At 45.2% G+C, this 22,960-nt stretch overlaps 1 pseudogene; it reads left to right on the top strand.

Moving 5' to 3' along the window:
• LOC115174404 (laminin subunit alpha-2-like) overlaps nt 1-22,960 on the top strand; it is a 159,388-nt pseudogene that overhangs the window by 5,674 nt on the left and 130,754 nt on the right.

Genomic DNA, 22,960 nt, shown 5'->3' with positions numbered 1-22,960 from the left:
AATCACTGAACAAGGTCTGTCTGTCTGTCTGGCCCGTCAGTCTCTCTGATATCTGTGCTGCCTGCTCCCTGGACTCTAGCCTACACTGCTTAGTTGGTTCATGGAGGCCTGAAATGCGTCCCAAATGGCACCTTATTCCCTACATAGTGCTCTACATTTGACTAGAGCCCTATGGGTCATGTTCAAAAGTAGTGCACTATAAAAGGAATAGGGAGCTTTTTGGGACATAGTCAACCCCTATTTGGGACACACCTCAAATTATGGATGTACAGTTGAAGTCGGAAGTGTACATACAACTTAGCCAAATACATTTAAACTCAGTTTTTCACAATTCCTGACATTTAATCCTAGTAAAAATTCCCTGTTTTAGGTCAGTTAGGATCACCACTTTATTTTAAGAATGTGAAATGTCAGAATAATAGCAGAGAGCATTATTTATTTCAGATTTTATTTCTTTCATCACATTCCCAGTGGGTCAGAAGTTTACATGCACTCAATTAGTATTTGGTAGCATTGCCTTTAAATTGAAGCAACATCTCAAGACATCAGTCAGGAAGTTAAAGCTTGGTCGCAAATGAGTCTTCCAAATGGACAATGACCCCAAGCATACTTCCAAAGTTGTGGCAAAAGTCAAGGTATTGGAGTGGCCATCACAAAGCCCTGACCTCAATCCCATAGAAAATTTGTGGGCAGAACTGAAAAAGCGTGTGCGTGCAAGGAGGCCTAGAAACCTGACTCAGTTACACCAGCTCTGTCAGGAGGAATGGGACAAAATTCACCCAACTTATTGTGGGAAGCTTGTGGAAGGCTACCCAAAACATTTGACCCAAGTTAAACAATATATCCACATAAATTTCCTACCTCATGATGCCATCTATTTTGTGAAGTGCACCAGTCCCTCCTGCAGCAAAGCACCCCCACAACATGATGCTGCCACCCCGGTTCTTCACGGTTGGGATGATGTTCTTCGACTTGCAAGCCTCCCCCTTTTTCCTCCAAACATAACGATGGTCATTATGGCCAAACAGTTCTATTTTTGTTTCATCAGACCAGAGGACATTTCTCCAAAAAGTACGATCCTTGTCCCCATGTGCAGTTGCAAACCGTAGTCTGGCTTTTTATGGCGGTTTTGGAGCAGTGGCTTCTTCCTTGCTGAGCGGCCTTTCAGGTTATGTCGATATAGGACTCGTTTTACTGTGGATACAGATACTTTTGCATCTTCACAAGGTCCTTTGCTGTTGTTCTGGGATTGATTTTCACTTTTCGCACCAAAGTACGTTTATCTCTAGGAGGCAGAACGCGTCACCATCCTGAGCGGTAGGACTGCGTCATCCCATGGTGTTTATACTTGTGTACTATTGTTTGTACAGATGAACGTGGTACCTTCAGGCGTTTGGAAATTGCTCCCAAGGATGAACCAGACTTGTGGAGGTCTGATTTATTTTGATTTTCCCATGACGTCAAGCAAAGAGGCACTGAGTTTGAAGGTAGGTCTTGAAATACATCCACAGGTACACCTCCATTTGACTCAAATTATGTCAATTAGCCTATCAGAAGCTTATAAAGCCATGACATAATTTTCTGGAATTTTCTGACCCACTGAAATTGTGATGCAGTGAATTATAAGTGAAATAATCTGTCTGTAAACAATTGTTGGAAAAATGACTTGTGTCATGCACAAAGTAGATATCCTAACCGACTTGCCAAAACTATTCTTAACAAGAAATGTGTGGAGTAGTTGAAAAACAAGTTTATTGACTCCAACATAAGTGTATGTAAACTTCCGACTTCAACTGTAATAAACATGTGGAATTGACCCAAATACTGCATCTGAGCGGTAGAGTCTCACTGAGGGCATCAAGCATCCATAAATCATACCTGCCCATGTTTAATTAGCGATTGAAATCTGACACAAGAAGTGTCGAGGCAGCAATTTTGCAATTCTAATTTTGCCATGCTCATCTCTGTCCGGCCTGTCACCACGGTGATGGAATCACTTTAACTATACACATTGTCCCAGCTCAAAATGTTTGGCAGATTAGGGAGTTTCAAGGAGATTAGATTTAAGTAAAACAATTATGTAATGTCCCATATGACATTAAGAGTAAACAATTGCTGAGATAATAGGCCTACTTCTTGGAAATAGCTTTCCCCCTCAGCAAATCCATCTGTTCAACATTTTTTTAATATAATGGCATATTTAAGCAATAAGGCCTGAGGAGATGTGGTATATGGCCAATATACCATGGCTAAAGGCACAACGCAACGCGGAGTACCTGGATACAGCTCTTAGCCATGGTATATTGACCATATACTGTACCACAAACCCTCGAGGTGTCTTATTGCTATTATAAACTGGTTACCAACATAATTAGACCAGTAAATATTTTTTTTTTTGTCAAACACATGGTATATGGTCTGATATACCACAGCATTTAGCCAATCAGCAGTCAGGGCTCGAACCACCCAGTTTATAATGAGGGTTATTTACCAAGGTTCTACTATTGCTATTTCACCATGAATATGGATTAATCAGTAGTTGCATGCAGTAGACATTGATTGAGAATAATTTAATTGATATCCACTGATTCCAACAGTAAACACCCAACATCCAATTTGTGTTTTGCCTTTATGGCCCTTTTTACAACAACATTTGTCACAAAGGTATTTACAGTAACCCGGCCTAGAGCCCAAAGGGCAAGGAAGCAGAAGCACAGTGGCAAGGAACAACTCCCTATTAAGTTCTGTCACTCCCTCTCTCATGGCTGGGCTAGTTTTGTCCATGGGCCTGTATGCAAAGTGTTTTCGCCATCAGTGTCCTGTAAAATGTAATCCTATTTGTGCTCCATTCAGGCACATTTCCCCGGCGGCCAGTCACTGTGCTTGCTGTCATCTCCTGCGGTAAATGAGTTTGTGCTACTGGCGCTGTTGGTGATGTGTGTGAACGTATCGTTATCGCCCGTGACATCAGCGCTCTCATTTCCCCCTCGTTATCCAGGAGCCCCTGCTGGAGTGGAAATCTGAATAATGACAGACACTGTTGGAGGTGTGTGTGTGTGTGTGTGTGTGTGTGTGTGTGTGTGTGTGTGTGTGTGTGTGTGTGTGTGTGTGTGTCTTGGCGTCTGGGCCACTTTTCGATTAGACTGTGAATTGTAGTCATTATGCCCTGTATTTTTGCCCAGTTTGACTGACGTGGTCCAATCAGTTATTAGTTGATGTTCCAAAGGCTTTAGCGCAGACTCTCCGATGGAGATCTGATCAGGAGCATAAATACTATGGAACATTTTGGTATGTTTTTGTGTCTGATAATATGAAAAAACCCAAATAAAAAATATGAAATCCAGATAGACATCCTTCGATCATGCTGTATGTCTAAGTCAGAGAAAAAACGTGTTATTCATACACAGGACGTGAGCACAGAGGTCATGTTTGAATTATATTATATATGACAGCTAACTAATCACATACTCTACATGACAGATACTTGGTATGCTATTTGTAGACATGGAGGTGTTTTGTCAGTGAGTGGGTCTGGACTTAGTTTGAAATGCAAATCAGGTGTTAGCTACGTATTGTAGGGATTATTCTTTGCACCTTTGGGCACACAGAACAAACCCACACCATGGACCTCTGGCACCTCAACCTCCTGTTGAGAATGACAGTGACGCGACCTAGCTTTATCTGTAGCTAAAGCTAGCCTACATCTTTGTGGATTTAAATAAAAATGGACCTATAGTATAGATATCGCCTCAAAATTCTCTGGCATCATAGGCCTCATTTCAAAGTAATTAAAGAGATGGTTTAATGGATATTCTTTATCACTTCTGTGATAGTTGGAAAATAGTCTCCCTACGCTCAGTTATCTTCATTCAATTCTTTAGCTCGGGCAGAGTAATTTAAATGGTTGACGTTTGCAGGTTATCTATCACAGAACCAAGACCTGACCTTTCTATTTTGCTGTTTTCCAAGTTTTACTTCTACTTTACTTTACACACTACTGCTATTCCCTTGTCATGTATGCTCTACATTCAGATTCTTTATAGTGACTGAAGATTTTTAGGAACAGCAAACCTCCTCTGACTTAATTTTTGATCAAAACAAAGAATATGTGCAAACAAACAAATATCTCCCAAATCGGGTGATTTTTGTTGTTGTTGTTGCTATGTTTAAAATTACCCACAACTATTTCAAAGGCTGTCAATGTGACTAATGCTTAGAGATTAGTAAGTAGCAGCAAAGAATTGCAGCAAAGCAGGCGTTGACTCTTGCAATCACCTTATGATATCCAGTGGAACAACCACTTTACAATAGGACATCTATATCTTTTGGGGGGGGGGGGGTGGTAGGGGGGAGGGTTAGAAGGATTACTTTATCCTATCCCAGGTATTCCTTAAAGAGGTGGGTTTTCAGGTGTCTCCGGAAGGTGGTGATTGACTCCACTGTCCTGGCGTCGTGAGGGAGCTTGTTCCACCATTGGGGTGCCAGAGCAGCGAACAGTTTTGACTGGGCTGAGCGGGAACTGTGCTTCCGCAGAGGTAGGGAGGCGAGCAGGCCAGAGGTGGATGAACGCAGTGCCCTTCTTTGGGTGTAGGGACTGATCAGAGCCTGAAGGTATGGAGGTGCCGTTCCCCTCACAGCTCCGTAGGCAAGCACCATGGTCTTGTAGCAGATGCGAGCTTCAACTGGAAGCCAGTGGAGTGTGCGGAGGAGCGGGGTGACGTGAGAGAACTTGGGAAGGTTGAACACCAGATGGGCTGCGGCGTTCTGGATGAGTTGTAGGGGTTTAATGGCACAGGCAGGGAGCCCCGCCAACAGGGAGTTGCAGTAATCCAGACGGGAGATGATTAGGACCTGCGCCGCTTCCTGTGTAAGGCAGGGTTGTACTCTGCGAATGTTGTAGAGCATGAACCTACAGGATTGGGTCACTGCCTTGATGTTAGCGGAGAATGACAGGGTGTTGTCCAGGGTCACGCCAAGGCTCTTAGCACTCTGGGAGGAGGACACAATGGAGTTGTCAACCGTGATGGCGAGATCATGGAACGGGCAGTCCTTCCCCGGGAGGAAGAGCAGCTCCGTCTTGCCAAGGTTCAGCTTGAGGTGGTGATCCGTCATACACACTGATATGTCTGCCAGACATGCAGAGATGCGATTCGCCACCTGGTTATCAGAAGGGGGAAAGGAGAAGATTAATTGTGTGTCGTCTGCGTAGCAATGATAGGAGAGACCATGTGAGGATATGACAGAGCCAAGTGACTTGGTGTATAGCGAGAATAGGAGAGGGCCTAGAACTGAGCCCTGGGGGACACCAGTGGTGAGAGCACGTGGTGCGGAGACGGATTCTCGCCACGCCACCTGGTAGGAGCGACCTGTCAGGTAGGACGCACATTAAGGAAAACATCCCCCCCACCTATCCCTTACGCTGTGTGAGGACACCATCAGCCAGCCTTCCTGCTTTCCTGCTTCATCTGAATCAAGGAAACAATGAGGCTTTGTGAGATTTCCCCTGCTACCTGGACAGAATCCTATTGGGTTTCAGTGCAGGGGATGAGTACTGGGTTGAGTGGCGCTCTCTCTATTGTAAACACCGAAACGCTACACCGTTATCTACTGTAGATGAGAGGCAAACCGTGAGTCATTTTTTATGTTGATTGTGCCATGGTCGTTTATTTTTCTGAGTCGTTGGGAGACATATTAACAAGAAGAAGTCAGAGACAAAAGAGCTGTGTGTTTTGTCAAATAAGGTGGAATGTCGCCTTTCCCCTGTGCTTCTCGTTTTTCTAGAGGAGCTGTCATTTACTGCTTGATGAAATTCACGTGTCCTTCGAGGGTACAGTATTGTATGTATTCCCATGATCCAGTCTTTTATTTCCATGATCTAGTCTTTTCAGCTATTCAGTGGTGGAGTACCTGAGGGCAGATCAGCTTTGGCTGTCTCTGAATGTACCAGGACGGAGATAAAGCATGTACATAAGTTGTTCCATTGGAAACGTAAAAGAAAGGACTCCATATTGTAGAGAATACTGTACAGGAGTGGAGACTTCATAAGGATAATCTTGACCATGCTCCCTGACAGGATTATTTATTTTACTGTCTCTGGTTTTCCTATCAAACATGACTGAGCTGACTTACACTTGTCTATGAATGTGTCAGTGTCGTATTGAACGAGCAGATGTGTTTTCTTAACCTGAATATGAAACTTCTCATATGAATCTCGGGGCCTATACATTCACAGGACGCAAAGGAAGGACTTTCAAAAGAAAATAATAAACAATAAAAATATATTTATATATTTAAAATAAGATATTAATATTTACAAAAAAAAAGTTACAAAAAAGAACACATAAAAAAATGAATGGACTTTCAAGATTCAATTAATTATTTAAGCTAAGCTTCTGAGTTATATGTGAATTCTACTTCCCTCTAAGGTGTACCAGATAGCATATAGGATCCTGAAGGCTGCCAACTCCCCCAGGCCAGGTAACTGGGCGCTGGAGCGTTCTCTGGACGGGGTGACCTTTTCCCCCCTGGCAGTACTACACCATCACGGACACCGAGTGCCTCACCCGCTTCAACATTCTGCCCCGCACCGGACTGCCATCTTACACCCGCGACGATGAGGTCATCTGCACCTCTTTCTACTCCAAAATCCAACCCCTGGAGAATGGAGAGGTCAAGTGTCAGCATATAGCGTCACTGAAAGGACATAGGGGTCAGCAGTGGCGTAACAGCTACTCTTATCTATCCTTTATTTAACTAGGCAAGTCAGTTAAGAACAAATTCTTATTTACAATGACAGCCTATCCCGGCCAAATCCTAACCCAGACGACGCTGGGCTAATTGTGCGCTGCCATATGGGACTCCCAATCAAGGTCGGTTGTGATACAGCCCGGAATCGAACAAGGGTCTGTAGTGACGCCTCTAAATGCAATGCCTTAGACCGCTGCGCCACTCGGGAGTTACAGGGACTCATTTTTAAAGTAGATATAATTGCATGGTCTGCTTTCGCCGTAAAGCCTTTTTGAAATCTGACACTGCGGCAGGATTAACAAGAAGTGAAGCTGTATTTTGATGTATAACACTTGTATGTTATATGAATTCTTATTATGAGTATTTCTGTTCTTGAATTTGGCGCGCTGCAATTTCACTGGATGTTGTCAAATCAATCCCGTTAACGGGATTCGAGCAGGAATGGGATATAAGGGATCTCTAAGAGGTTTTAACATTATACATCTTGTTTACAAGTTAGGCATACAGTCTAGGCACATGGCACATTTTATTACCTGGTGTGCTGGTTTCCATATTTGTTTTCATTGAGGATTTGGATAAGGAAAGCCTACCTCACAAATAAGAATACAGAAATGCATACACACACATCAACACACGCTCACTCCACAAACACCAACACTGCCTTGATCAGCTGTGTATCAGAGCAACTCCTTTTAATTGTGAGAACTGATCGCACAGTCTGCTCTCACTGACAGTATTGAAGCAGTGCAGTCCATAGCGCCACCCCCCCCCCCCCCCCCCCCCCCCCCCCAGCTCTGCTCAGACAATCAGGAGCTCCTGTCAGCCAGCTCCTTTTAGATAGTGACAGAACGCGTAAAGCGTGATCACAGCGAAATCCTAATGAGTCGTAGGCGGGTGTCAAAGCATAGCAGATCTTATATTGAAATGTCACTCTCTCCGACTTCTTCAAAAACAACCAAGCTAACCACACAGCCTTAATTAGCAACCAGACACGGTTAACCCTTCATAGCTGCAACCAAATCACTTTTTTTCTTACTAGGTCCATTAATAATGTATTTTTTTCTTACCACAGCAATAGAGTGCTGTAAATGTTGTTATGGGGCTGTTTTATGGATTTGCTGAGTAGAGATTGAATTCAGTATTTGTTAAATATGTGTAGGAAAAGCTTGAATAGAGGTCACTAAAGATCTCCCTTTTCCTGTATAACTTACTAAGAATCCATACCATTCGGTGCTTTGTCTCTCACAATTTGCACCTGGGGCATAGATCCACACCTCTCTGATCAATGGAAGGCCGAGTGCCGATGACCCCTCCCCAACCTTACTGAACTTCACCTCTGCACGCTACATCCGCCTACAGTTCCAGCGAATCAGAACCCTCAACGTCAACCTCATGACCCTGGCCTTAAACGATCCCCGCGACGTCGATCCAATCGTGACCAGGCGGGTAAGAACGAAGCAACGTGTTGATGACCACGCATCACGATCACTTTCATATAGCATCATGTATTCTATCTGTGAGCCGCTACTGTATTCCTTTCTACCCAGCACCAGTGGTGAAATGGCCATGGCGGCATGTTGATTACATTGTGCTCACCAGACAGATGGGTCTTAATTAAAAATGGCTATAATTAAGAAATCTGTTCCTTTCTGAGCAACATCCACCTCATCATGTGTTGACTTTGGCCTACACAATCAGTCACCCAGTGAGCTCCTGTGTGACACATAATTACCGGACAGATTGCAGGGCTTATATTGAGCGAGGAATTTATCATTTACAAAATACTGTTCAATTTAGTCATACCAAAGGGACATAAATTATGAAATTGTGGATGAAATTATCTCTCACTCTCTCAGAAATAAACACTGAATACCAATGAGTGTCTTTGAATAAGACTGTGCTGTAGCTTTGTAGAAGTAGCCAGTATATGATAGAAATATTTATGCCAGTGATCTCCATTTTTCTCAACTTGTTTTTTTTTGTTGTATTTCCAGTATTACTACTCTATCAAAGACATTTCAGTTGGAGGGATGTGTAGCTGCTATGATCATGCTAAAGCCTGTCCCCTGAACAACCAGACCAAGGTATGTCAGTCAACTTACATTCTCTATGGCCCCTTCTCTACACTGTAATCATACAGTGAGCAAGATTTTCTCTCCATGGGCACAGTTCATGTACCGTTTGATAGTAATATCAAAGGGAAACAATACTTATTAACCTGCAGCCCTCGTGTGAAGTGTGCTCCAGTTGTGCTCCAATTGATGACACTGCAACATGGCGTCATTTGATCCACTGTCAGAAATTCAGTTGTGAGTGTGAACACAACACGTGTGGAGAGAACTGTGACCCCTGTTGCCCCGCTACAAGCAGAAACCCTGGATGGCTGGGACCTTCCTAACTCATCACGCCTGTGAGAGTAAGACCACACAGTGATAAACTTAAGCAATAAGGCCCGACGGGGTGTGGTATATGGCCAACATACCACAGCTAAGGGCTGTTCTCGTTGCAGGCCTTAGCTGTGGTATATTGGCCATATACCACAAACCCCTGAGATGCCTTACTGCTATTATAAACAGGTTTCCAACCTAATTAGAGCAGTAAAAATACATTTTTGTCATAGCCGTGGTATATGCCAGACCTGTGCTGATGGCTACTACAGAACCACTGGTGTATGTACTGGTACTGTTGATCCCAGTTGACTGGGATCCAAGCAATGACTGAAGCGCATATTAGTAAATAATAAATAGCAATCTCACTTTGTATCTATAGCTTTGTATCATGACTAGGGTTAAGAGTTTTTCCTGGCCTGAGTCTCCCGCTCCCCTGTTCCCTCCAGGTGAGTCCAGAGAGCTTAGACCCGTGTCAGCCCTGATCCTGTGACCCAGCAGGCTCCCCAGCATGTGTCCCAGACCAGTCCCAGGCTGAAGGAGGTATGCTACTACTTAACCACCCACCACAGTTCTCCTCTCTACACTGATCTAGCTGCCATATGTTTATTGCTGAAGCCTCTCCCCCTGTCTGGTCCCACAGACCTCACGGCTGGATCCTGCCACTGTAAGCAGGGTTACGGGGGACAACAGTGTGACAGGTGTGCTTTCGGCTACAGTGGCTACCCCAACTGTGTCCGCTGTAACTGCAGTCTAGATGGAAGCCTAAACAAGGACCCCTGCCAGCTGCCCTGTGTCTGCAAGGTAGGCCACTCTCTCCTCCTCCACCCCCATCTCTCTGGCCTTTTCTCATTAGGGCAAAAGTCCATCCTCCACCCTCTCTCCTCTGTCTTCACTCCTCTGTTACCCGGAAACCGATGAGTGGTCGAGGAGATGTCAATTTGTTTGTAGGCAGATGGAACAGTGTCTTCCCCTCCTCGATAGCCACCTTTCATCGAGGATAGTCTTCCGTATCCTACTTGAGTCCCTCGCGGAACAGTTAAAACTCTGCCACACCCCTTTTGAATCAGCTTTTGTTTTGTCTGAGGAAAAAGCATGCACATGTTTAAAAACAATAATAATCCTCCCTTCTTCCTATCCACCCACACTACCAGAACCAATCCATTCAGTGTCAGGGGTGGACTTCTCACTAATTGCTCCAGCATAGAATTTGACTTATAATTTTGTGTTCAAGTTAGCCGGCTACTTCCTCCACTGCTATTGTGCACACTCATGTCATACACATGTCATACCCTGGGCAAGTTTCAGTCTTTCACTAGCCAATTATACCATCTCACCGCAGGGATGTCAAGGAGCACCGGTGAACTTTGCTCTCTATTGGTCTAATTATTGAGCTGGGGGGAGGATGTGCAGTCAAATATTGCATTTTGTTGTGTCTCCAGCTGAGTCAGATGCTACTGAAACTTTTCTCCCACTTAATATGAGAGAGAGAGAGAGAGAGAGAGAGAGAGAGAGAGTGTGAGTGAGTGAGTGAGTGAGTGAGTGAGTGAGTGAGTGAGTGAGTGAGTGAGTGAGTGAGTGAGTGAGAGAGAGAGAGAGAGAGAGAGAGAGAGAGAGAGAGAGAGAGAGAGAGAGAGTGTGTGTGTGTCCAGGACTAGAGCAGAAACTCGTGAGTGTGTGTCAACGCTGACATCACCAGGGGGTGTAGCCTACTCCCAAACGTGCACGTTGCTCATCACCCCAGAGCATCTGCACAACCACTCCCACCTGAGGAAGCAGACAGTAGGGATGTTTGCCAAGTCTCTAAAGGACTTGGTAGACAAACACCCCATGCCAAACTGGACAGAGGACCACCCAGAGACCACTGCACCACCAAAGACCCACAAGCACCCTCAAGGCCCCACCCAGCCTATTACCCCAGACCACCACCTCTACCAGATCAGAGAGGAAGCCCCCCGGCCCAGACCTGGCCCCCCTCCACTCCACAGGGCCCAACAGCAGGACCAGCACAGCTACGCAGAGGTCGTCGGAGGACAGGAGAACCCTGTAGGATTGAGTGAGATTAAACAGCTCCTTCAATACATCTGCACTAAACTGCACTAAACGCGCACACATGACGGAGGAAGATCGATCAGGAAATCTACCAATGGGTGCGAACGGGTAAGGGTTGTAACTTACCTCTGTGGCAGGTGCTTAGGAGCCTTGCACTGGGCGCACACCAAGCAGGAGGAAACATAAACCCTCACGTCCCAAAGTGGGCCACCAGTACTTCCCACTAAGACAGTGCACTGTCCGACCGATACCAGGATGACCAGAGGAGGGTGACATGTGGGCCCAATAGATCAGCCGGTCGCGGACAGCAGACGGAACGTACAGACGCCCAGCTGGACACTGGAGGGGAGCGGGGTCTGTACGTAACGCCTGCTCAATGTCTGCATCCAGCTCCCACACGACCGGCGCTACCAGGCTGGAGGCCGGGAGTATGGGAGTATGATCCTCTGTGTCATACAGCCAGGACAATGCGTCTGCCTTTACACTGTCCTACAGACCAGGTTCCCAAAATGTAAACACAAAACGGGTAAAAAACATGGCCCACCTTGCCTGACGAGGATTCAGTCTCCTCACTGCCCGGATGTAATCCAGGTTGCAGTGGTCAGTCCAGGTGAGAAAAGGGTGTTTAGCCCCCTCAAGCCAATGTCTCCATGCCTTCAAGGCTTTCACCACAGCCAACAACTCCCGGTCCCCCACATCATAGTTCCGCTCCGCTGGGCTGAGTTTCTTCGAGAAGAAAGCACAGGGGTGGAACTTCGGTGGCATGCCCGAGCGCTGAGAGAGCACGGCTCTTATCCCAGCCTCGGACACGTCTACCTCCACTATGAATGCCAAAGAAGGATCCGGATGGGCCAGCACGGGAGCCGACATACAGGTCATGCTCCAACAATCGTCCAAGCACCCTGCGCACAGGGACACATGCTCGGCGCATGTAGCGGAGTATATCAGAATGTCATCAATATACACCACTACACCCTGCCCGTGCAGGTCCCTGAAAATCTTGTCTATAAAGGCTTGGAAAACTGATGGCGCATTCATCAACCCGTATGGCATGACGAGGTACTCATAATGCCCTGAGATGGTACTGAACGCCGTATTCCACTTGTCTCCCTCCCGGATACGCACCAGGTGGTACGCGCTCCTGAGATCTAGTTTCGTGCAAAAGCGTGCCCCGTGCATTGACTCAATCGCCGTGGCGATGAGAGGTAGTGGGTAACTGTACCTCACCGTGATTTGATTTAGACCTCGATAGTCAATACACGGGCACAGACCTCCCTCCTTGTTCTTCACAAAAAAGAAACTTGAGGAGGCGGGTGAAGTGGAAGACCGAATGTTCCCCTGATGCAGGAATTCAGATACATATGTCTCCATAGCCGCCGCCTCTGCTTGTGACAGGGGATACACGTGACTCCTGGGAAGTGCGGCATCTACCAGGAGATTTATCGCACAATCCCCCTGTCGATGGGGTGGTAATTGAGTCGCCTTCTTCTTACAGAAGTCGAGAGCCAAATCGGCATATTCAGGGGGAATGCACACGGTGGAGACCTGGTCTGGACTTTCCACCGTAGTAGCACCAACAGAAAACCCTAAACACCTCCCCGAGCACTCTTGTGATCACCCCGTGAGAGCCCTCCGTTGCCACGAAACAGTGGGATCATGACAGATTAACCAGGGTAGGCCTAGCACCACGGGAAATGCAGGAGAATCAATAAGGAAGAGACTGATTCTCTCCTTATGACCCTCCTGTGTCACCATGCCCAGGGGCGTGGTGACCTCCCTAATCAACCCGGACCCTAATGGTCGACTGTCTAGGGCGTGAACTGGGAAGGGCATATCCAGGGCAAATGATCTGTCAATGAAATTCCCAGCTGCGCCTGAATTGACGAGCGCCTTATGCGCTCGTCAAAAACATGTGGGAAACAGAGAGCTCTGGGTGAGATTTGAGCATGGTGCCGCCACTCCTGCGGTGACGCGAGAGTGCCCTGCCTGCTGCCTCGACTCCAAGAGGAACCTCCCCAGCACCGACCAGCAGTGTACCCTCTGCGGCCACAGATGGTGCAGGAAACGGAACCTCCTCCGGTCTCCCTAAGCGCAGCACCTCCCAGCTCCATGGGCGTCGGAGCGGTGGTGCTGGGGGATGGAACCGACAGACCCCGATCTGGACGTCCGAGGTAGCCAGCAGGTTATCCAACCGAATGGACAGGTCCACCAGCTGATCGAAAGTGAGGGTGGTGTCCCTGCAGGCCAACTCCCGACGGACGTCCTCGCGCAAACTGCAATGGTAGTGGTCGATCAGGGCCCTGTCGTTCCATCCCACGCCAGCGGCCAGGGTCCGGAAGTCCAGAGCAAACTCCTGGGCGCTCCTCGTCCCTTTCCTCAGATGTACGAGACTTTCACCCGCCGCTCTACCCTCAGGCGGGTGGTCGAAGACTGCCCGGAAGGGGCGGGTGAAATCTTCGAAGTGGTCCAGTGCCGCATCTCCTTCTCCCCACACGGCGTTGGCCCACTCCAGGGCTCTCCCTGAGAGGCATGAGACAAGGGAGGACACCCTCTCTCGGTCCGAAGGCTCCGGGTGAACGGTTGCTAGGTAGAGCTCTAGTTGTCATAGGAAACCCTGACATTGTGCAGCCGTCCCATCATACTCCCTAGGGAGGGCCAGACAAATCCCACTGGGACCGGGTGAAAGAGGGGCAAGTAGTGGAGACCTTGGTTGCACTGGCGGAGGTGCTGGAGGACCTCCCTTTCTCTCCCAGCGATCCATAGTCTGTAGGACACGATCCATGGTGGCGCCGAGATGATGGAGCATCGCCGCTTGCTCCCGGACGCGCTCCTCGACCCCAATAACAGGGGTACCTGCTCCTGCTGACTCCATGACGACTGGGGTGTGTGATTCTGTCAGGTGATGGGTGTAGCTGGTGCATGAAGTCAGGCGCAGGAGAGCAGAGATGAGTGAACAACGCACTTTACTTGAGAAAACAGCACAAAGTAACAATACCAATGTGCAAACAATAACGGTTTCCACAAAACACGGGTGAAAACAGCACCTGGAAAAAAACAGCCGGAAACGTACCCACCTTAACAATAAACAATCACACACAAAGACATAGGGTTAAATAAACTGAGGGTTAAATACATGACCAGTAATTGGGAAATGAAAACCAGGTGTGTGGGAAACAAATAAAAAACCAATGGAAAATGAAAAGTGGATCGGCGATGGCTAGAAGATCGGCAACGTCGACTGCCAAGCACCGCCCGAACAAGGAGAGGAACCGAGTTTGGCGGAAGTCATGACAGTTCCTCAAAAGAACAGACATGGAAACAACCACACATTCACAGCCCAGTAAGCTGTACAACATCAGGAATTCATACAGATGGCCCCAAACAGCACAGAAGAATACCATACACACATCCAACTCAATCATCAAGTTTTCAGACGACACTACAGTGGTAGGCTTGATTACCAACAACGACGAGACGGCCTACAGGGAGGAATTGAGGGCCCTCGGAGTGTGGTGTCAGGAAAATAACCTCGCACTCAATGTCAACAAAACAAAAGAGATGATCGTGGACTTCAGGAAACAGCAGAGGGAGCAGCCCCCTATCTACATTGACGGGACAGTAGTGGAGAGGTTGGAGAGTTTTAAGTTCCTCGGCGTACACATCACGGACAAACTGAAATGGTCCACCAACACAGACAGCGTGGTGAAGAAGGCGCAGCGGCGCCTCTTCAATCTCAGGAGGCTGAAGAAATTAGTCTTGTCACCAAAAACATTCACAAACTTTTACAGATGCACAATCGAGAGCATCCTGTCGGGCTGTATCACCACCTGGTACGGCAGCTGCTTCGCCCATAACCGGAAGGCTCTCCAGAGGGTAGTGAGGTCTGCACAACGCAGCACCGGGTGCAAACTACCTGCCCTCCAGGACACCTACACCACCCGATGTCACAGGAAGGCCAAAAAGATCATCAAGGACAGTAACCACCCGAGCCACTGCCTGTTCACCCCGCTAACATCCAGAAGGCGAGGTCAGTACAGGTGCATTAAAGCTGGAACCGAGAGACTGAAAAACAGCTTCAATCTCAAGGCCATCAGACTGTTTAACAGCCATCACTAACATTGAGTGGCTGCTGCCAACATACTGACTCAACTCAAGCCACTTTAATAATGGGAAAATTTATGTAATCAATTTATCACTTGCCACTTTATATTATTTATATTAGATAATGTTTACATAACCTACATTATTCATCTCATATGTATATACTGTACGCCATACCATCTACTGCATCTTGCCATCTTGATGTATCACTAGCCACTTTAAATAATGCCACTTTATATAATGTTTTCATAACCTACATTACTCATCTCATATGTATATACTGTACTCTATACCTTCTACTGCATCTTGCCATCCTGATGTAATGTATCACTAGCCACCTTAAACAATGCTGCTTTATATGTTTTCATACCCTACAATACTCATCTCATATGTATATACTGTACTCCATACCATCTATTACATCTTGCCTATGCCGTTCGGCCATCACTCATTTATATATTTTTATGTACATATTCGTATTCATTCCTTTACACTTGTGTGTAAAAGGTAGTTGTTGTAGAATTGGTAGATTACTTGTTAGATATTACTGCATGGTCGGAACTAGGAACTGGAAGCACAAGCATTTCGCTACACTTGCATTAACACCTGCTAACCATGTGTATGTGACAAATCAAATTTGATTTGATTTGAACGCAACCGGTAACCAAAATATCCAAACGCTCTTAGATAACTTTCTGGACACCACATTCACTCACAGTAAAGAAGGCATCAATCTCACCGTAAAAACAAACTATATATTCAGGCAAACAGCAAAAGAAGCACAACTGAAATTGATTAAAAAAAAGACCATAGATGACAACTGGTTTGATGCAGATTGTAAAATTATAAGGAAAAAACTTAAAACACTATCCAACCAAAAGCACAGAGACCCAAATAATGGTGAATTACGCCTTCGTTACAGTGAGACTTTAAAACTCTATAAATGTACACTCAGAACCAAAAAAGCACAGTACAACAGCAAGCAGCTGACACTAATTGAGGAGTGCATGAACACAAACAACTTCTGGCAAAACAATGGGGAAGTAATTCTGCTTTGAAAGTTGATAAACTTGTAACCTCACTTTGAGAAAATGGCCTTTGAATGTTTTGGTACCTACCGGAGAGCTCTTCTTTGCCTACACCTATTCAGCATCGTTCACACCCTCTTAAGCTTTAGCCCCACCCATCTCTTTAAGGGTTGATCCGAGCGTTCTGTCCTAACAACAACAGCAGTCAAGCACCCAAGCTAACTGGCTAACTTTGGCTAGCTACTTCCAGACACAAATGAGAGAACAGCACACTGACCATTTTACTCGCCCTAGCAGAGCTGGTTAGGCTGTTTTTATGTTATCCAGAGTGTTGGTGACTGCAACTGTGATGCTGGCAACAATTTAAGCTTTTATTTCCAACGTTTACTGACACCGGCCATATTCAATGGGTGTTGAGAGTTCCTCTGTGGAGATGGGAGAACCTTCCAGAAGGACAACTATCTCTGCAGCACTCCACCAATCAGGCATTTATGGTAGAGTGGCAAGACGGAAGACACTCCTCAGTAAAAGGCACATGACAGCCCACTTGGAGTTTACCAAAAGACACCTAAAGGACTGGGCCCATTGAAACAAGATTCTCTGGTCTGATGAATCCGAGATTGAACTCTGGCCTGAATGCCAAGCATCACATCTGGAGGAAACTTGGCACCATCCCTATGATGAAGCATGGTGGTGGCAGCATCATGCTGTGGGGATGCTTTTCAGTGGCAGGGACTGAGAGACTAGTCAGGATCGAGAGAAAGATGAACGGAGCAAAGTACAGAGAGATCCTTGATGATAACCTACTCAAGACCACTCAGGACCTCAGACTGGGGCGAAGGTGATATGGGAATTTTCAAATCCCAATGCTATTAATTACCAATCAATAGGCCATGACTAATCCCCAAGGTTTGTAAGACCCTGGGTTAATAATAATTAGTCAAGGGCTTTCTGCAAAAGATCTGTACAGTTTATTCAGAGAACGTTCTGCCGTCCATTTTACAGAACATCATTATATACCAGGCTCCTCATTTACGCACACACATTACACACTAACATCAAGAGTTAATTGTCCTCAACCTCAGAACTCTCAACACCGTAACTCCTGATCCTGCTGACATTTTTAGTACTCTGAGATCAGGGAAACCTGGAGGGTCAGGTCAACCACAGTTTAAGAGTTCTTAATGTTTACTCAAACACACAGACCCCCATTTCTCTCCTCTCCTTCCTCAATCTCATGAGATTTATGCTTAACCCTTTAGTTACTCATTCTCCAGGCTATGTAGACCATATCCCTAAATTCAGGGTAGAATTATTTAATAATTTACACTCAAGCAGAAATCTCTCATAACAGAAGGTTTACCTTCCATCAGGACAACGACTCTAAGCACACAGCCAAGACAACACAGGAGTGGTTTCGGGACTACTCTCTGAAAATTTATTGAGTGGCCCAGCCAAAGCCAGGACTTGAACCCGATCGAACCTCTCCAGAGAGATCTGAAAATAGCTGTGCAGCGACGCTCCCCATCTAACCAGACAGAGCTTGAGAGGATCTGCAGAGAAGAATTGGAGAAACTCCCCAAATACAGGTGTGCCAAGCTTGTAGCATCGTACCCAAGAAGACTCGAGGCTGTAATCACTGCCAAAGGTGCTTCAACAAAGAATACATTTTAGAATAAGGCTGTAACGTTACAAAATGTGGAAAAAGTCAAGGGGTCTGAATACTTTCCGAATGCACTGTATATACAGGGAGTACCAGTACCAGTACTTGTCTGCTAAATGAACAAGCCTACAGCCAATGACTTGGCGCATAGCCAGATAACATACAGTAGGTTAAATCATATTCTGTTTTCTGAAGAAAAATAAAATCATACCATGTTTCTTTAGACCTGGCTAAAATAAATTATGTATTTATTTTGATGGTGTATATTACATTGATTTCTGTGGCTGGGACTCCAAACAATCACCGATTACAAAGAGAAAGCCAGCCACGTCGCGGACACTGACACCTCACTCCCGGATCAGCTGAACACTTTCGTCGCCCGCTTCAAGGAAAACAACATTGAGCCGCCGAAGCGGGCCCCCTCCGCTCACGAGGTCTGTGTGCTCTCGTTCTCTGTGCCTGACATGATTAAGAAATTTAAGTGTGTTAACCCTCGTTAGGCCGCCGGCCCAGACGCCATCCCAAGCCGTGTCCTCAGAACATGTGCAGACCAGCTGGCTGGAGTGTATACGGACATATTCAATCTCTCCCTATCCCAGTATGTTGTCCCCACTTGCATCAATATGTCCACCATTGTTCCTGTACCCAAGAAAGCAAAGGTAACTGAACTAAATTACTATTGCCCCGTAACACTCACTTCTGTCATCATGAAGTGCTTTGAGAGGCTAGTTAAGGACCATATCATCTCCACCTTAACCGACAAACTAGACCCACTACAATTTGCATACCACCCCAACAGATCCATGGATGACACAATTGCCATTGCACTGCACACTGCTTTATCCCACCTGGACAAGAGAAATACCTATGTAAGAATGCTGTTCATCAACTATAGCGCAGCCTTCAAAACCATAGTGCCCTCCAAGCTCATCACTAAGCTCGGGGCCCTGGGTCTGAACCCCTCCCTGTGCAACTGGGTCCTGGACTTCCTGATGGGCTTACCCCAAGTGGTAAAGGACAGCAACAACACCTCCGCCACGTGATTATCAACACGGGGGCCCCACAGGGGTGCGGGGGCCCCCTCCTGTACTGTTCACCCATGACTACGTGGCCACGCACATCTCCAACTCAAAAATTAAGTGGTAGGCTTTGTAAGAATATGTCGAAGATAACTACACAACGCAGAGACAGAGGACGAGTGGTAAAGAGGACGAGAGTCAATAGAGTACTAACGATCAATGGAAATTGTGTTTTTTCTGTAATAGGGAATTATTGATTAATGGTTTAGAGTCATGGGAGGAATATGTCTTCTGAAATAGGATACTTGTTATTTGGCCATTGGCTAATTTTATCGCATGAAAGTCTAATTGGTCAACCACAGGCTAGGGCTGGGTGATAAAACTACATGGTGTTTCTTTGTTCTGTGGAGAGAGAACCACTGGAGAGAATCACTGAGAGAGCATCACTGAGGACAGTGGAGAATGACCATCTACCTCCCTTTATGATTTGTCCTCTTCAAATAAACCTATTCTCCTCCCCCTGATCTGCTTTGGGGTTTGTGTTATTGAAGAGTAACATAAATTGCTAACATTTGGTGCCGTGACCCGAAAACATATCAACTGTGTGTTTATCCAGAATTAAGAGAGAAGGCTGAGTGCACCCCACAAGGGAGTCAAATCTTAATCTCCTGATTGATGGCATAATTGCTGGGTGAGTTTAGACCAATAACATTTTAAAAGAACCAAGTCAGGTTAAAATAGGTGCATGCAATGAGTGATATGTATCTGTGATGTAAAAGTCCTTTGTTCTATTACAGACTTCCTTTGTTCTCCATGAAAAGGTTTGAGGCCTTTGTCTTTGTTCTCTATTATAGGGGTTCAAGTCCTCTATTAAAAGGTTAGAATCCTTTATTTTTGTGGAACCTTCTTGTTGCATAGAAGTGAGTTGCTAGTTGAGTAGCAAGTTTTACATGTGTGGTTAATGTAAGTCTTGAACAAGCTTCTTGAAGTGAAGATATGTTTTATGGGTAGCCAGGCCCTACAGAGACAACTTGTGTTCCAGAAAAGGTTTGAGTCCTTAAAAAAATATATATATATTGGGTTTAAATAAATACAGTTGAAGTCGGAAGTTTACATACACCTTAGCCAAATACATTTAAACTCAGTTTCACAATTCCTGACATTTAATCCGAGTAAAAATTCCCTGTCTTAGGTCAGTTAGGATCACCACTTTATTTTAAGAATATGAAATGTCAGAATAATAGTAGAGAGAATGATTTATTTCAGCTTTTATTTCTTTCATCACATTTGTAGTAGGTCAGAAGTTTACATGCACTCAATTAGTATTTGGTAGCATTGCCTTTAAATTGTTTAACTTGGGTCAAACGTTTCAGTTATCCTTCCACAAGCTTCCCACAATAAGTTGGGTGAATTTTGTCCCATTCCTCCTGACAGAGCTGGTGTAACTGAGTCAGGTTTGTAGGCCTCCTTGCTCGCACACGCTTGTTCAGTTCTGCCCACAAATATTCTATAGGATTGAGGTCAGGGCTTTGTGATGGCCACTCCAATACCTTGCCTTTGTTGTCCTTAAGCCATTTTTCCACAACTTTGGAAGTATGCTTGGGGTCATTGTCCATTTGGAAGACCCATTTGCGACCAAGCTTTAACTTCCTGACTGATGTCTTGAGATGTTGCTTCAATATATCCACATAATTTTCCTACCTCATGATGTCATCTATTTTGTGAAGTGCACCAGTCCCTCCTGCAGCAAAGCACCCCCACAACATGATGCTGCCACCCCCGTTCTTCACAGTTGGGATGGTGTTCTTCGGCTTGCAAGCCGCCCCCTTTTTCCTCCCAACATAACAATGGTCATTATGGCCAAACAGTTATATTGTTTCATCAGACCAGAGGACATTTCTCCAAAAAGTACGATCTTTGTCCCCATGACCGTAGTCTGGCTTTTTTATGGCGGTTTTGGAGCAGTGGCTTCTTCCTTGCTGAGCGGCCTTTCAGGTTATGTCGAAATAGGACCCGTTTTACAGTGGATATAGATACTTTTGTACCCGTTTCCTCTTTGCTGTTCTGGGATGGATTTGCACTTTTCGCACCAAAGTACATTAATTTCTAGGAGATAGAACGCGTCTCATTCCTGAGTGGTATGACGGCTGCGTGGTCCCATGGGTTTTATACTTGCATACTATTTTTTGTACAGATGAACCTGGTACCTTCAGGCGTTTGGAAATTGCTCCCAAGGATGAACCAGTAATGGAGGTCTACAAGTGTTTTTCTGAGGTCTTGGTAGATTTCTTTGGATTTCCCACGATGTCAAGCAAAGAGGCACTGAGTTTGAAGATAGGCCTTGAAATACATCCATAGGTACACTTCCAATTGACTCAAATTGTGTCAATTAGCCTATCAAAAGCCAATACATCATTTTATGGAATTTTCCAAGCTGTTTAAAGGCACAGTGAACTTAGTGTATGTGAACCTCTGACCCACTGCAATTGTGATATATTGAATTATAAGTGAAATAATCTGTCTGTAAACAATTGTTGGAAAAATGACTTGTGTCATGCACAAAGTAGATGTCCTTACCGACTTGCCAAAACTGTGGTTGAAAAACGAGTTTTAATGGCTCCAACCTAAGTGTATGTAAACTTCTGACTTCAACTGTATATAAACATAGAGATATATATTATACAACTTTTGAAGTTAATATAATGCCATTCTTAAGTGAGAAAACCACTCTGGAAAAAGGCGGGACAGCTCCTCCGGATGTGAGCATGAAAAATATTTTAAATTCACTCTCTAGTGTTATGATGAACTATTTCAAAGTAGAGAAGTGTAGGCAAGAGATAAGAAAAAAAAATAATACAGTAATGTCCTTGACAAAGACACAATGGTCTTTAACTGTATTAGCCGAAGTAAGAAAACTGGATGAGAAATTCTCTCTGGAGAATCATGACAGGACATTGCAGAGAGATAAAGAAAGTTTGAAAGCTCTTGGTGTAGAAATCAAAACCTTGAAAGAAGAGATTCAACAATTACAGGCAAGTGTCGTAACACCAACCTTGGCTCCAACGTGTGGAGGACCCTTACCCTCAGGCTGAGTTGCGCAAAGATGATTGGGTTTCAAGCATCTGGTTAGCACTGGCTGGCTTTGAGTCAATAGATACTGACAGCTGTGATGAACGATGTCTTAGGCCAATCAGAACACAGGCTGTAAAAGGTGGTAAAGACAAACCTCCGGTGACCGTAATCACACATAAATCAGCATGTCACGTTCTGACCAGTAAAGGGTTTATTTGTTATTGTAGTTTTGTCAGGACGTGGCAGGGGGTGTTTGTTTTATGTGGTTTGGGGTTTGTTGGGTTATGTTATTATGTAAGAGGGGTGTTTGTTTAGAGTGTTTCGGGGTTTGTTGGGCTATGTTCTATGTTAGTATATTTCTATGTTTATCTAGTATGTCTAGTTCTATGTTTAGTTAATGGGGTTGACCTTCAATTAGAAGCAGCTGCTCCTAGTTGCTTCTAATTGAAGGTCCTATTTAAGAGAGGTGTTTTTCTGTGGGATTTTGTGGGTAGTTGTCTCCTGTTTAGTGTCTGAGCACCTGACAGGACTGTTAGTGTCGTTTGTTTGTTTTGTATACGTGATTTGTTTGTTTTTCCTTCTTCACATTAAAAAGAAGATGAGTATACACGTTCCCGCTGCACCTTGGTCCAATCCTTACGACACCCGTTACACAGCATCTCCAAAACAGTTGGATGAATGGTCGAAAACTTTGAAACATCCCAGAGATGTGGGTATGAAAACGGACCATTTGAAATGTTATAAGAAACTCTACAATTTACGTCCTTATGATGGGTTACAGTTATTAGACTTTGTTTTGAACGTCAGTGAACATTGTCACAGGCCGGCTCATAGCCTGTGGCAAAAATGAGGGGACATGAACAACAGGTATAGGCCAATCAAGGTTCTTTA

This window comes from Salmo trutta, chromosome 35 (assembly GCF_901001165.1).
Source record: "Salmo trutta chromosome 35, fSalTru1.1, whole genome shotgun sequence".
NCBI lineage: Eukaryota > Metazoa > Chordata > Actinopteri > Salmoniformes > Salmonidae > Salmo > Salmo trutta.
The sequence above is the reverse complement of the archived record's forward strand: the minus strand, read 5'-3'. Positions and strand labels throughout refer to the sequence as shown.